Source organism: Triticum urartu, chromosome 3A (assembly GCF_056163025.1).
Source record: "Triticum urartu cultivar PI428250 chromosome 3A, HENAU_Tu73, whole genome shotgun sequence".
NCBI classification, from domain to species: Eukaryota; Viridiplantae; Streptophyta; class Magnoliopsida; order Poales; family Poaceae; genus Triticum; species Triticum urartu.
In genome coordinates this window covers 608036338-608050628 of record NC_141875.1, presented here as the reverse complement: position 1 = coordinate 608050628, position 14291 = coordinate 608036338, and the positions used below count along the sequence as shown (strand labels likewise).

The following is a 14291-nucleotide window of genomic DNA, read 5'->3' as shown; positions in this document are numbered from 1 at the left end:
GGAATGCAACACGAGGACTTCCCAGGAGGTCACCCATCCTAGTACTACTCTCGCCCAAGCACGCTTAACTTCGGAGTTCTGATGGGATCCGGTGCTTTAGTGCTGGTATGATGGGACCGGCCCGCCGAAGTCGAGTCCAAAAAAATAAAGAGAGAGAGAGATGGAAGAAAAGAGCCCCCTAGTCTAGTGGTGGGTGGTGGCTTATATAGAGTGCGCCACCCCCTCACCCCTTATGTTACATGGTGGAGCATCAATGCCATAATGCCTGCCCACTAGCTACAAACCGTCATGCTGACTATTGATCTTTGCATATCCGAGTGAGTTACACGGTCGAGTGGAATGAGCTCGCCGAGTGAAGTGTCGTGCTCTGAGTGGTTTTCGCCGTCCGAGTGATTTTCAAGTTGTGGTACATCTGGACGGTGATCTGGCCCAGGGGCCCAGTACAGAGTATACGGTGTCCATGGGTAGGGCCTTTAGGTCAGGCCTGTTACCCTACCCCCAATACATGTCCTCGTCATTAGCCCCCGAATCGGTCGAGGTTGAGCGGGTCGAGTCGAGGTGAATTCCTAGATGAGTCGAGTGCTACGGAGGCACTTATGAACTCCCTTTGGTCACCCGGCGATCTTATCTGCGCATGTTGCCTTGACGGATTCCAGACTGTATGGTGTCCAAGTGAAATGAGCTCAAACGGGTCCGCGGAGGAGCGTTAAGCTCACCTTATAGCAATTTTTTTGAGTGATTTGGAGCTGGTCCTACATTGAGTAACTGATTACTCAGAATTTCTTCACGCCTGGAACGTGTATTTTTTTGTTGTTTGGCCGTCACTCGGACCGGGCGGACCATTCCGAGTGGATACCATTCCAGTGGGGGCACGCTGAGTGCACCCACTGGGTGTAGTCCCCGAGACTGCCGTCGACTGCGGGCAGTCGGCGGGAGTCTTAGAGCCTGTCCTTTTTGTTGTTGTTCATCACTCGAACTGGTCAGGCCGTACCGAGTGGAGATTACTCCAGTGGGGGCACGCTGAGTGCACCCACTGGGTGTAGTCCCTGAGACCGCCGTCGACTGCGGGCAGTCGGCGGGGGTCTGAGAGAACTAAAAATCTTCTTAGCTGGTACTGATCGAACTTGTTCTTCTCTAACTCGAAGGTCGAGTAATTCTGGAGCTGGTTTTGCATCGAGCAAAGTGTTCCTTTCCGAGTTCTCTTCCAGTGGGGGCACGCTGAGTGCACCCACTGGGTGTAGTCTCCGAGCCTCTGTCGGACTAGATGAGCCTGGCAGAGGGTTTAAGTGTCCTGGTAAACCTCCACGCAATCGACACGGTAAATATCTTTTTAGTCTGAAATTGAGTCAATCGGATGCATCTTCAGGCGCTTGACATGGTAAGTAAGCTCAGCCTAGAGCTGAGTCAGTCGGACTGATCTTCGTGCACTCGGTATGGAATAAATTCAGCTTGGAACTCGGTCAAGCAGCTGAATCTTCGTGCTCTCAACATGGTGAATGAAATCGGCTTTGAAACTGACGACTGTAGAAAAAAGCTGGACACTCCAGGGAGTAATCATTCCAGTAGTACTTCTTATATTGACTATTAAATTTTTGCGTGAAAGGGGTATTTGTCCGAGTGGACGTGCTTCCCAACTCATCGGGGTATGTTGACTGCAAGGAAAAACTTGGTGGCACTCGTATGTCTCCCAGAGGAGATAGACTAGTGGTCTGACATGGACGTGCCATGAAACCCGAGTGGCGAGGCTAGTGTGTGGGCTGACTCTCCGGAGAGATGCCACTCATTATCCCAGGGGAACACCAGCACATGCCATCTCTGAGTCCAAGTTTGTGAAACTGACGCCTTGGGGCCTAGGATAAGGGCCAAGTGTATCCGTAGAGGAGTGTCATTTTCACCCTTTTGCAGTCTGAAGATGACTTCAAGAAATGATTTGGGCGATCGTCCGAGTGGACAGTACTACCATTATAGATTTTCGGCGGAACGAGCATGTATGGTCAGAAAGATATTCCTGATGCGATCAATGGGTTGATCGAATGGGCATAACCCCTGAGGGAAACATGGCCAACGGCTGTGCGTAGCCCCGAGTGATGCTCGAAATAGGTAAGCTTGCTACAGAGTGTGATATGAAGTTGATCATATGAGTAACTTAGTCGTTCCTGTGCTAGGGGTGTAAACGACTTAGCTATAAAACAACTTAGCTGTCTGAAGGCGCGCGAGTGGCCAAGTGGTGAAGATGTGTTCAACCGAGTGGTGACGCACGGGGCAGCCGAGTGGCGAGGATGTGACCAACCGATAGGCGACGTGCGAGACGGCCGAGTGGTGATGAGGTGACCAACCAATGGCGACGCGCGGGGCGGTCGAGTGGTGATGAGGTGATCAACCGAGAGGTGATGCGCAGAGCGGCCGAGTGGTGATGAGGTGACCAACCGATGGCGACGCGCGGGGCAGTCGAGTGGTGATGAGGTGACCAACCGAGTAGCGACGCGCGGGGCGGCCGAGTGGTGATGAGGTGACCAATCGATACGCGACGCGCGGGGCGGCCGAGTGATAATGAGGTGACCAATCAAGTGGCGACGCGCGAGGTGGCCGAGGGGCGATGATGTGTACAACCGAGTGACGACGCGCGGGGCGGTCGAGTGGTGAAGACGTGCACAACCGAGTGACGACGCACGGAGTGGTCGAGTCGAGATGTGTGAGGTGGTCGAATGATGAAGACGTGCACAACTGAGTGGCGACGCATGGAGCGGCCGAGTCATGATGTGCGAGGTGGTTGAATGATGAAGACGTGCACAACTGAGTGGCAACGCGCGGGGCGGCCGAGTGGTGAAGACGTGCACAACCGAGTGGCGACGCACGGAGCGGTCGAGTGAGGATGCGCGAGGTGGCAGAGTGAAGGACTAAGTGTCCAGCCAAGTGGCTGAAATGGTCTTCGAAGGACTTGGCCGGATGCTTTCGAAGCTAATGTAGCGATGAGGTCGGCGTAGTGCGGTTGCGACACAACAAGACCGGCATGACAACTGAGTCTGAGTAGGAATGAAGATGGCGTGCAGAGCGTCTGGGTGGTTATAAAACTTGTCAAAGTGGCGAATCAAATGTACTTATTGCAGTGAAGGATCTGACTGGTGATGAAGTACTCGACTACTCAGAAGAGTGTAATTCCAAATGAGATGCAGCCCCCGATTGCGGCGTAGCCCCCGAGCGTACTACAAGCTTCGACAAACGGACATGTCGTAATACGAGAAATATAGTTTTGAATGGATGATTTGCAATTCATCGAGTCGGACTCGGGTAAAGATGAGGAGAAGCTTCCGAGTGATGCTCGAAAGAGGCAAACTCGCAAAAGAGTGAAGTGTGTGAAGTTTAATTATAAAAGGGACTTATCTGTCTCATGCCTGACGAGGTCTATATCATTGATACGATGAAGAGGATTCCACAGAGGGGTTGGCTGGATGTGTTTGAAGTCAACAGAGTGACAAGGTCGGTGTTGTGGTGCGCTAGGATCGGTACGGTGACCGAGTCCGAGCAGCATGAAGTTGGCCCATAAGGCCGTCAAGTGATCGCGTAACTTGTGTAAAAAAATGGCGCAAGCCAACGGAATAATTTCTCGAAGAAATTTGATGTGTGCTGAAATGATTTGTGTTTATAACACCCATAGACACCCGAGGTCAGAATGCTGAAATGATTTGTGTTTATAACACCCATAGACACCCGCTGGGAGTGCAAGGGGCTTGCTGGTTAACCAGCAAGAGTCTGAAAGAGCGAAGGATCCGTTCGAACTTGTCGAAGCGACGGATCCGACGGAACTCATTGGAATACTGGCTCAAATAAAGTGGAAGTGTAGTGTTTCGACTGAGTTGCAGCCCCAGAGGACTGATGCAAATTTGAAATGAAGAACGACACATGGTGTTCGTGAATGATGTATGCGAAAAAATGGAAGATGGACTCGTGAGTCTCATAACCAGTACTAAGCAAGTATGTGAAAATAAGCAGCCGAGCGTAGAGGTACACTCGGTGGCGTGGCTTCCAAGTGAACGTGATGTGTGAATTATGGGACACTCGGAAAGACGGAAATAACAGAATGTAAAATGACTTAGCTGTTTGAAGGCAAGCGAGTGGCCGAGTGGTGAGACGAGGCGATGGTGACAGTCGACCTTCGTCTCGGTGTCCTTCCGGATAGGGATGGAGCGCACATTATACTTGTGATGCAGCTCCTTGAATTAGAGGTTTGCTCTTGTCTCAGTCGGATTTTGGCTACTTAGGCGAGTCCTTGGACTGCAGCTAAGCCTCCGAGTGGGAGGCCTGCTCTCCACTCGGTAGGATTTCAAACACTTAGGCGAGTACTGGACTGCAGCTAAGCCCCCGAGTGGGAGGTTTGCTCTCCAGTCGGTAGGATTTTTTTCAAACTTAGGCAAGTACTGGACTTCAGCTAAGCCCCCGAGTGGGAGGTTTGCTCTCCACTCGGTAGCATTTTTTTCAAACTTAGGCGAGTACTGGACTGCAGCTAAGCCCCCGAGTGGGAGGTTTGCTCTCCACTCGGTAGGATTTTTTTCAAACTTAGGCGAGTACTGGACTGCAGCTAAGCCCCCGAGTGGGAGGTTTGCTCTCCACTCGGTAGGATTTTTTTCAAACTTAGGCGAGTCCTTGAACTGCAGCTAAGCCCCCAAGTGGGAGGTTTGCTCTCCACTCGGTAGGATTTCTTGAACTTAGGCGAAACAGATTCGCAGCTAAGTCACCCACTGGGGGATTTTGGCGATGGCGACATGCAGGGCGGCCGAGTGGTGATGAGGTAGGGATGAAAATGGAGCGGAAACTTTCCGTTTTTCCGGAGGAAAAATGGAAACGGAGAGGAAATATGAAAACGGAAACGGAAATTTGCAAAACGGAAGCGGAAATGGAATTTTTTATGCGGAAACGGAAACAAAAACGGAACGGTGTTTTCCGGTGGAACATGCATGGAAATGGAACTTTCCGTTTCCGTGAATATGGAATTTCTGTTTTTACTATAGACCTATAGCTGCTTTGTAGCCCAACCACCAAAGAGAACACAATGGCACAATTAGTAGAATGGATCTAAGGCCCAACTTCTACTACCACACATGTACTCAGCTTGACCCTATACACAATTGTCCGGTACTACTACAATACTACACTAAGTTGCTAACATAATGATACTATTTTGTAGCCATGTTAGCAACTCATTAAATTTGTTTATTTTTGTGTGTATTTCTCTATGATTCAAGGGGTTTTTAAGTTCCGATCAATGTCTATTTCTGTTTCCGTATCCGCTTTGTATTCGCTCCGTGTCTGTTTCCGGTAGTATCTGTTTCCGTATTCATTTCCAGGGTTTCTGTATTCATTTCCGCTTCTGCAAAAAAATATGAAAACAAATATGATAGCACTCAGTTCCGTCCGTTTCCGCTCCGTTTTCATCCCTATGATGAGGTGACCAACCAATGGCGACGCGCGGGGCGGCCGAGTGGTTATGAGGTGACCAATCGAGGGCGACGCGCGGGGCGGCTGAGTGGTTATGAGGTTACCAACCGAGGGCGACGCGCGGGGAAGCCGAGTGGTTATGAGGTGACCAACCGATTGGCGACGCGCGGAGCGGCCGAGTGGTGATGAGGTGACCAACCGATTAGCGACGCGCGGAGCGGCCGAGTGGTTATGAGGTGACCAACCGATTGGCGACGTGCGGAGCGGCCGAGTGGTTATGAGGTGACCAACCGATTGGCGAAGCACAGAGCGGCTGAGTGGTTATGAGGTGACCAACCGATGGCGACGCGCGGGACGACCGAGTCGGTCAAGTTGATGATGAAGTATCCAGCGGAGTGGTGACGCGTGGGGCGTCCGAGTGAAGTAGAGGCGTCCCGCGGAGTGGCGACGCACGAGACGTCCGAGTCGGTAAAGTTGATGATGACGCGAGCAGCTTCATCACCGCGTGCAGGGCAGCCGAGCGATGCGGACATGTCCAACCGAGCGAGGACACACGGGCGGCCGAGCGCCAGTGATCCGGTTTGGTCTGAGTGAGCTAGTCCCATCCGAGCGACCATGCCGACTGGAGAGAGTTGCTGCCCACTGGATGATGCCGGAGGGAGGCAGACGATACATAAGGGACAAGCTGCCGAGCGCCCGCAGACTGACGCTGAACCATCGACGTCGGACGGTCGGAGGGAGAAGCTGCTGAGCATGGCGGCATGGCCAACTCCTGGTCCCCACGCCGCGTCGGGTTTGTACCTCCAGCGCGGGAGACGTTGTCGTGTGTGAGGGTGGAGCCAGCTTACGGTTGAGACGGTGTTGCCGTCATTGGATGCTTCAGTGTGCTGTTGACTCTATCGTACAGGTTATCAGCGAGCTCTTGCTGTACGTCGGACCGAGGAACCGCCAGGGCGTCGTGCCGGAGGCCATGAGTCCACAGGGATTCGTCAACGTCTGCCGTTACGATGCTTGATGAGGTTGCCCACATCCAAACCTATACGTGCATGCAAGAAGCGTTAATTAGCGATAATTAGGCAGGAGTTAAGGCCGTCCATGCATGCAAGGGAAGTTTCCCTTTCCCATGGACATTTATCCCCTGCATGCAAGAAATAAATCGGGAAAGAATTAAGGTTAGAAGAATCAAAAGGCGGGGCACAGAGCTCCCTGGTCGGCCATGGCGACGGCGGCGGCTTTTGCATGGACCCAGCACGAGGTGAGGCGGCCCGCGACAAGTCCGAGCGTGGGATGGCGTTCTCCTGAGAGTCTGCGTGCGGGCGGAGGTCGAGGTGGTGCCGACTGCCTAGTCGATCCGGCGGCTCCCATCTTATTGACGTGGACAACCCCGCGCATCGACCACGGGGGTCGCCGCCGCACGGTTGACGAGGGACGCCGCTGCAACGCGCCATGTCAGGCCGTCGCAGAGATGAGGTGGCCGTTGTTGTGCCAGTCCTGCGCCCACATCGCCTCGACCACAGGCGAGCTACAGCGCTGCCAGAGGGACCGCCCAACGCCTGTAGTCCGGGCGGGCCGAGCTCGATGGAGAGGAGAAAGCAGGTCGGCACACTGGCGGCCGTGCGTGAGGACGATGGCTGCAACCCTTGGCGCAGAGCGTCCTTGCCATAGTCCCTTTCTCGTCTCTTGTCTGATCTATTCATAGTAAGCTTTTGTTGTTGATCCGGATGGGTGCCTGCTCGTACAGGGAAGACAACAACGGGCTTGTTTAGATCCACGACGATTGTTAGATCATAAGAGGATAGCACAGAAAGAAATCTCCTGATAGATCCGTTTGTGAACGGTCATGCACGCATGTAGCGTCAGGTGAAGATGTATCTTCTCCCCTTCTTTTGAGATGCTTCAATTACGTACTGCGCAAGACGAACAATATGATAAGCATGAACATAAAACTAAACATAGATGAATGAAAAAACCATCGGCATCATGGCTCGATAGATGCCATGCCCCACGGTGGGCGCCAACTATCGTGGTAACGATTCTGACAATAAAAGAGGGGTAGGATAAAGAAGCATGATCTATCGAGATGCATATGGGTGACACGGTGGTTTTAGCGAGTTTGGGCCTCTCACGGTGGAGATAACAACCCTACGTCTCGTGCTCCGGAGAGGCTTTGTTTTATCTTAGTATGTATCCGGAGATTACAATGAGAGGGGAACAGATCCCTGTAGTCCTGAGACTAATGGTGAAAAAGAGAGAGAGATGGAAGAAAAGAGCCCCCTAGTCTAGTGGTGGGGGGTGGCTTATATAGAGTGCGCCACCCCCTCACCCCTTATGTTACACGGTGGAGCATCAATGCCATAATGCCTGCCCACTAGCTACAAACCGTCATGCTGACTATTGATCTTTGCATATCCGAGTGAGTTACACGGTTGAGTGGAATGAGCTCGCCGAGTGAAGTGTCGTGCTCCGAGTGGTTGTCGCCGTCCGAGTGATTTTCAAGTTGTGGTACATCTGGACGGCGATCTGGCCCAGGGGCCCAGTACAGAGTATACGGTGTCCATGGGTAGGGCCTTTAGGTCAGGCCTGTTACCCTACCCCCAATACATGTCCTCGTCAGAGGGCGCAGGCGCACTCGGGCTCGGGCGGCGGCGACAGGGAGTAGGGGAACAGGCCTGTGGGGGGGGGGGGAAGGAGGACTTAGCGAAATTTTGATGCGGGGGGTGGTTAACTCGAACTAGCAGTAGCGCACGTACAGAAAACACGCTATAGCTAACTTATCTACAACGCGTTTTAGGGAAAACCGCTACTGCTAATGGAAGCAGTTATTTCTTTTGTTTAGTAAAAACATCAAAAATATACATTGGTCATCATTGATCTTTTTGTGTATAATCTAAATAGTCAACATGAATCCTCACTGTACCTGTATAGGTACAGGCGATGATTCATATTGCAACCACAAATCATACACATATAGTTCAATGAAGACCAAGTGCTTGAGATAGGTTGAGAAGCAACATATTTAAGGTGGTAAACACCTTGTTCGCTTAGCAGTATGGGACTAAACTTAATTAGTTGCGGTCATACTTAGCAGCAGCGAGTTTTGAGCAAAACCGCGGCTACTAATTTCTTTAGCAGTAGCGCGTCCACGGGAAGGGCGCTACTACTATATCTAGACTGGAGGCAACACCGTGGCAATTATAGTAGTAGCGCTCTTTTCACCTAGAGCGCTACTGCTACTCAGTCATTAGCAGCGCTCTTTTCTAAAGCTCGTTGCTGCTAATTAGCAGTAGCGTCTATTTTTAGACCACGCTGCTGCTAAGATTGTGTGTATAAGGTTTTCCCTAGTAGTGTGTCTGAATATAGTCATCCAATATATCAATCTTTATGTCTCGACCATTTTGAGACTCTTCGTCATGTCCGTGATCAAATCCGGGACTCCAAACTACCTTCGGTACATGAAAACACATAAACTCATAATACCGATGGTCACCGAACGTTAAGCGTGCGGACCCTACGGGTTCGAGAACTATGTAGACATGACCGAGACACGTCTCCGGTCAATAACCAATAGTGGAACCTGGATGTTCATATTGGCTCCCACATATTCTACGAAGATCTTTATCGGTCAAACCGCATAACAACATACATTGTTCCCTTTGTCATCGATATGTTACTTACCCGAGATTCGATCGTCGGTATCTCAATACCTAGTTCAATCTCGTTACCGTCAAGTATCTTTACTCGTTCCGTAATGCATCATCCCGCAACTAACTCATTAGTCATATTGCTTGCAAGGCTTATAGTGATGTGCATTACCGAGAGGGCCCAGAGATACCTCTCCGACAATCGGAGTGACAAATCCTAATCTCGATCTATGCCAACTCAGCAAGTGCCATCGGAGACACCTGTAGAGTACCTTTATAATCACCCAGTTACGCTGTGACGTTTGGTAGAACACTAAGTGTTCCTCCTATATTCGGGAGTTGCATAATCTCATAGTCATAGGAACATGTATAAGTCATGAAGAAAGCAATAACAATATACTAAACGATCAAGTGCTAAGCTAACAGAATGGGTCAAGTCAATCACACCATTCTCTAATGACATGATCCCGTTAATCAAATGAAAACTCATGTCTATGGCTAGGAAACTTAACCATCTTTGATTCAACGAGCTAGTCAAGTAGTGGCATACTAGTGACACTCTGTTTGTCTATGTATTCACACAAGTACTAATTTTCCGGTTAATACAATTCTAGCATGAATAATAAACATTTATCATGATATAAGGAAATACAAATAACAACTTTATTATTGCCTCTAGGGCATGTTTCCTTCAGTCTCCCACTTGCACTAGAGTCAATAATCTAGATTACACAATAATGATTCTAACACCCATGGAGTCTTGGTGCTTATCATGTTTTGCTCGTGGAAGAGGCTTAGTCAACGGGTCTGCAACATTCAGATCCGTATGTACTTTGCAAATCTCTATGTCTCCCTCCTTGACTTGGTCATGGATGGAATTGAAGCGTCTCTTGATGTGCTTGGTTCTCTGGTGAAATCTGGATTCCTTTGCCAAGGCAATTGCACCAGTATCGTCACAAAAGATTTTCGTTGGACTCGATGCACTAGGTATAACACCTAGATCGGATATGAACTCCTTCATCCAGACTCCTTCATTTGCTGCTTTCGAAGCAGCTATGTACTACGCTTCACACGTAGATTCCGCAATGACGCTTTGCTTGGAACTGCACCAACTGATAGCTCCACCATTCATTAAAAATACATATTTGGTCTATGACTTAGAGTCATTCGGATCAGTGTCAAAGCTTGCATCGACATAACCATTTATGACAAGCTCTTTGTCACCTCCATAAACGAGAAAGATATCCTTAGTCCTTTTCAAGTATTTCAGGATGTTCTTGACCGCTGTCCAGTGACCCACTCCTGGATTACTTTGGTACCTCCCTGCTAAACTAATAGCAAGGCACACATCAGGTCTGGTACACAACATTGCATACATGATAGAACATATGGCCTAAGCATAGGGAATGCCTATCTTCTGCAGTGGTCAGGCATTGAGTCTGACTCAACTTCACACCTTGTAACACAGGCAAGAACCCTTTCTTTGCTTGATCCATTTTGAACTTCTTCAAAACTTTGTCAAGGTATGTGCTCTGTGAAAGTCCAATTAAGTGTCTTGATCTATCTCTATAGATCTTAATGCCCAATATATAAGCAGCTTCACCGAGGTCTTTCATTGAAAAACTCTTATTCAAGTATCCTTTTATGCTATCCAGAAATTCTATATCATTTCCAATCAATAATATGTCATCCACATATAATATTAGAAATGCTACGGAGTTCCCACTCACTTTCTTGTAAATACAGGCTTCTCCAATAGTCTGTATAAAACCATATGCTTTGATCACACTATCAAAACGTTTATTCCAACTCCGAGATGCTTGCACCAGTCCATAAATGGATCGCTGGAGCTTGCACACTTTGTTAGCATCCTTTGGATCGATAAAACCTTCAGGTTGCATCATATACAACTCTTCTTCCAGAAATCCATTCAGGAATGCAGTCTTTACATCCATCTGCCAAATTTCATAATCATAAAATGCAGCAATTGCTAACATGATTCGGACGGACTTAAGCATCGCTACGGGTGAGAAGGTCTCATCGTAGTCAACTTCTTGAACTTGTCCAAAACCTTTTGCAACAAGTCGAGCTTTGTAGAACGTAACGTTACCGTCAGCGTCAGTCTTCTTCTTGAAGATCCATTTATTCTCGATGGCTTGCCGATCATCGGGCAAGTCAACCAAAGTTCACACTTTGTTCTCATACATGGATCCCATCTCAGATTTCATGGCCTCAAGCCATTTTGCGGAATCTGGGCTCATCATCGCTTCCTCATAGTTCGTAGGTTCCTCATGGTCAAGTAACATGACCTCCAGAACAGGATTACCCTACTATTCTGGTGCGGATCTTGCTCTGGTTGACCTACGAGGTTCGGTAGTAACTTGATCTGAAGTTTCATGATCATCATCATTAGCTTCCTCACTAATTGGTGTAGGTGTCACAGGAACCAGTTTCTGTGATGAACTACTTTCCAATAAGTGAGAAGGTATAGTTACCTCATCAAGTTCTACTTTACTCCCACTCACTTCTTTCGAGAGAAACTCCTTCTCTAGAAAGGATCCATTCTTAGCAACGAATGTCTTGCCTTCGGATCTGTGATAGAAGGTGTACCCAACAGTTTCCTTTGGGTATCCTATGAAGACACAGTTCTCTGATTTGGGTTCGAGCTTATCAGGTTGAAGCTTTTTCACATAAGCATCGATGCCCCAAACTTTAAGAAACGACAACTTTGGTTTCTTGCCAAACCACAGTTCATAAGGTGTCGTCTCAACGGATTTCGATGGTGCCCTATTTAACGTGAATGCAGCTGTCTCTAAAGCATAACCCCAAAAAGATAGCGGTAAATCAGTAAGAGATGTCATAGATCGCACCATATCTAGTAAAGTATGATTAAGACGTTCGGACACACTATTACGCTATGGTGTTCCGGGTGGCGTGAGTTGCTAAACTATTCCACATTGTTTCAAATGTAAACCAAACTCGTAACTCAATATTCTCCTCCACGATCAGATAGTAGAAACTTTATTTTCTTGTTACGATGATTTTCTACTTCACTCTGAAATTCTTTGAACTTTTCAAATGTTTCAGACTTATGCTTCATTAAGTAGATATACCCGTATCTGCTCAAATCATCTGTGAAGGTGAGAAAATAACAATACCTGCCACGAGCCTCAATATTCATCGGACCACATACATCAATATGTATGATTTCCAACAAATCTGTTGCTCGCTCCGTTGTTCCAGAGAACGACGTTTTAGTCATCTTGCCCATGAGGCATGGTTCGCAAGTATCAAGTGATTCATAATCAAGTGATTCCAAAAGTCCATCAGAATGGAGTTTCTTCATGCGCTTTACACCAATATGACCTAAACAGCAGTGCCACAAATAAGTTGCACCATCATTATCAACTCTGCATCTTTTGGCTTCAATATTATGAATATGTGTGTCACTACTATTGAGATTTAATAAAAATAGACCACTCTTCAAGGGTGCATGACCATAAAAGATATTACTCATATAAAGAACAAATATTATTCTCTGATTTAAATGAATAACTATCTCGCATCAAACAAGATCCAGATATAATGTTCATGCTTAATGCTGGCACCAAATAACAATTATTCAGGTCTAAAAATAATCCCGAAGGTAGATGTAGAGGTAGCGTGCGGACTGCGATCACATCGACTTTGGAACCATTTCCCACGCGCATCGTCACCTCGTCCTTAGCCAATCTTCGCTTAATCCGTAGTCCCTGTTTCGAGTTGCAAATATTAGCAATAGAACCAGTATCAAATACCCAGGCACTACTGCAAGCATTAGTAAGGTACACATCAATAACATGTATATCACATATACCTTTGTTCACCTTGCCATCCTTCTTATTCGCCAAATACTTGGGGCAGTTCCGCTTCCAGTGACCAGTCCCTTTGCAGTAGAAGCACTCAGTCTCAGGCTTAGGTCCAGACTTGGGCTTCTTCACTTGAGCAGCAACTTGCTTGCTGTTCTTTTTGAAGTTCCCCTTCTTCCCTTTACCCTTTTTCTTGAAACTGGTGGTCTTGTTGACCATCAACACTTGATGCTCTTTCTTGATTTCTACCTCCGCAGCCTTTAGCATTGCGAAGAGCTCGGGAATTGTCTTATCCATCCCTTGCATGTTATAGTTCATCACGAAGCTCTTGTAGCTTGGTGGCAGCGATTGAAGAATTCTGTCAATGACACTATCATTAGGAAGATTAACTCCCAGTTGAATCAAGTGATTATTATACCCAGACATTTTGAGTATATGTTCACTGACAGAACTACTCTCCTCCATCTTGCAGCTATAGAACTTATTGGAGACTTCATATCTCTCAATCCGGGCATTTGCTTGAAATATCAACTTCAACTCCCGGAACATCTCATATGCTCCATGACGTTCAAAATGTCGTTGAAGTCCCGGTTCTAAGCCATAAAGCATGGCACACTGAACTATCGAGTAGTCACCAGCTTTGCTCTGCCAGACGTTCATAACATCTGGTGTTGCTCCTGCAGCAGGTTTGGCACCTAGCGGTGCTTCCAAGACATAATTCTTCTGTGCAGCAATGAGGATAATCCTCAAGTTACGGACCCATTCCGTGTAGTTGCTACCATTATCTTTCAACTTAGCTTTCTCTAGGAACGCATTAAAATTCAACGGAACAACAACACGGGCCATCTATCTACAACAACATAGACATGCAAAATACTATCAGGTACTAAGTTCATGATAAATTAAAGTTCAATTAATCAAATTACTTAAGAACTCCCACTTATATAGACATCCCTCTAATCATCTAAGTGATCATGTGATCCAAATCAACTAAACCATGTCCGATCATCACGTGAGATGGAGTAGTTTTCAATGGTGAACATCACTATGTTGATCATATGTACTATATGATTCATGCTCGACCTTTCGGTCTGAGTGTTCCGAGGACATATCTGCATATGCTAGGCTCATCAAGTTTAACCCAAGTATTCTGCATGTGCAAAACTGGCTTGCACCCGTTGTATGTGAACGTAGAGCTTATCACACCCGATCATCACGTGGTGTGTCGGTGTCAAAACCGGCAGATCTCGGGTAGGGGGTCCCGAACTGTGCGTCTAGGCCAGATGGTAACAGGAGGCAGGGGACATGATGTTTTACCCAGGTTTGGGCCCTCTTGATGGAGGTAAAACCCTACGTCCTGCTTGATTAA

The 14291-nt window shown here is 47.8% G+C and overlaps 1 pseudogene; it reads right to left on the bottom strand.

Annotated features, from left to right (window-relative positions):
• LOC125549625 (5S ribosomal RNA) lies at positions 1 to 119 on the bottom strand (annotated as a pseudogene).
• Between the last annotated feature and the right edge of the window lie 14172 nt (positions 120 to 14291).